Source organism: Sarcophilus harrisii, chromosome 4 (assembly GCF_902635505.1).
Source record: "Sarcophilus harrisii chromosome 4, mSarHar1.11, whole genome shotgun sequence".
Taxonomy (NCBI): domain Eukaryota; kingdom Metazoa; phylum Chordata; class Mammalia; order Dasyuromorphia; family Dasyuridae; genus Sarcophilus; species Sarcophilus harrisii.
The window spans coordinates 104270048-104272480 of NC_045429.1; the positions used below are offsets into that span (position 1 = coordinate 104270048).

Here is a 2433-nt window from a genome sequence, read left to right on the forward strand (position 1 = left end):
AAGTGCCTTGCCTGAGCTCACATAACCAGTAAAGTATTTGGGACTTATACCCAAATCTTTCTCACTCTAAATCCAATGCCTATTTACTATATCATGCTTCTGAGTTTCATATTTATTTATTTTCTGGACCCATCTGGACCCCCATTCTGGATGGGGATGAGGTTCAAATAAGAGGGACCAAAAGCATAAAAGAAGAAAATCAAGGATTCTGGATAATCCACAAACTAGATGATTTTCCTGTGGATAATTAAGCATTGAAAATTTAGAGTAAATCTTTGCACTCTTATCCATCTCTTTTCTGCTAAATATGAGCTCAAAAGCCTCAGCTAGGTGAAGAAGGGCAGAGAACATGGGGAGCAGTGACAATGTTAAAAGACTGTATCTCTGCAGCAGGTCAGAGCATGCCCCAGGAAGAAAGTATTTCAAATAACAAGGTAGATTGCCCAGACTCATTCCCATCTGCACGTTAGTGCTAAGACCATCCTTTTATGGGACTTAACATAGAGCCAAAAACATGCCTGAACAGAGTAGAGGGAGAGGCAAGAATATTACATTTAGACAGCAATAAGTTGATTAGTGGGTGATGTCTTTTAAAGAAAAAAGTTTTAATGTTCCCAGGAAGTTAGAGCTCTCTATTCTCTAGTCCAAGAAAAACATCTGAAACTTATGGAGGAAAAGAAATCCCATATTCTAATAGCCAATCCTCACCCAATCAAGAAGAGCTATACTTAAGATAAACAAAGATACAGCTTGGTGGGAGGTGGGAAAAGACAGTTTCAAGGGAGATCTAGGAAACAGAGTGTGTATGAGGGAGTTTTGTCAATTTGGGGCCAGTTTTCTTGGTTAAGTTTGAAATTGTGAGACCAGGAGTTCCTCCTTTCTTTTAGCCTTCTATCAATGATGGGAGTAAGGGCATAACTATTCTAGCCACTCAAGAACTTTTAAGAAATCTTTCTCTATTTTTCTATTTTTTTCAAAAGTGCTCATGCCTTCCCTTCTTTTGTTTGCTTCATTTTGGAGGGAAGAGGTAACACTCCCCACTAATGCCATCTCTCTGTCTCTGTCTCTGTCTCTGTCTCTCTCTGTCTCTTATCTCTCTCTCTCTCTCTCTCTCTCTCTCTCTCTCTCTCTCTCTCTCTCCCTTAGTTTGCAATGCTATCCTGAAGTTTTCCAGAACAATTTTAGGACATTTGTCTCCCCAACCAAAGCGCAATATTTGGGCTTGATATAAGGATGGAATTGTGAGACACAGAGAAAGAGAGTGCAGATGTACTGATGTTCACATCTAGGTCAATGTCAAGAATCTTCTGTTGGAGCCAGAAGATACTGATCAGAAATTTCCTTTATTTTCTGTTGACTACCTCAGCCTGTCTGTGGGACAATGCTAAGATACATTAGAGAACTTAACCATATGAAGACTATTTTTCCCATGGAGTAAACACAGAAGAGGGGTGAGATACTTAACACAACCCAGTTATGTGACCTTAAGACCTTTGATAGTTCTCTCAGCATTGACAACTAGTGAGTTTGGCATTTGTCTATAGATACTCTGAAGATGAAAGCTCAAGATGATCCATGAGTTTCTCTTGTCCTTCATTCCACCGGAGTCTGTCTCATATCTAATCAGATTTCAGTGGAGTGAAGCTTAAGAGGCATGGAGTTGACTCAGCACAGCAGCCACTTCAAGATTAACTCTGACACAAGAAAAGAAACACTGAATGTTTGGAGCTGAAATCAGCCTGCAGAGGAAGACTTGGGCAGGGCAAAGTGATACATATATTGCACCAGACACCAGGAATGGGAATAGCTCCCCCTGATCCTTGTCCCCTTTAAAATTAACACTTTAAAAATGTCTATTTGTCTGCAACCTCAAAAAAATTAAAAGTTTACCCAACTTGGCTGCTATAAATTTTATAGTTCTATTTTTTTAATCAATAGATTTGGGCAACCCTTCATTTTTTTATCTTCTCTCCTTTGGGCTGATATGAAGAAGCTGGCTGGGGCTAGGGCTGAAGTGGAGGGAAGAGATGGAAAAGGGACTTGTCTCTTATCCTCTGTCCCCAAGCAATTGGCTAGCATATTTGTTTGTAATCAACAAGGAAAAACACTGCTTCATTCAGATTCCTGCAAGATGTATGGAATGGCACAACATCAACAACCAAAAGAAAAACTACCTTAAGACTTTTAAAACCCATTTATATTATAATAAAATGAATGTAAATAAGATTTAAGTTGAGACAGTTTTCAGATATTCCAGGCTCTGTGTAAGATATATCTTGCAAGGTAGCAGTGTAAATCCAGCAAAGGTTAATGTACTTAAACATATTTGACACGTAAAAATGTCAGATCCAGCATTAATCATTCACCAGTTGTAATTGCCTTTATATAGGTCTCCTCTCAAGACATACGCTTAAAACACCAGGCTTGGTGGAA

General features: G+C 39.0%; 1 non-coding gene across 1 annotated transcript; it reads left to right on the top strand.

Moving 5' to 3' along the window:
• Nucleotides 1-1559: 1559 nt before the first annotated feature.
• MIR205 (microRNA mir-205) lies at nt 1560-1709 on the top strand. The gene has a single exon (NR_105720.1). It is a non-coding gene; the product is annotated as a microRNA mir-205 (primary transcript).
• Nucleotides 1710-2433: the final 724 nt, after the last annotated feature.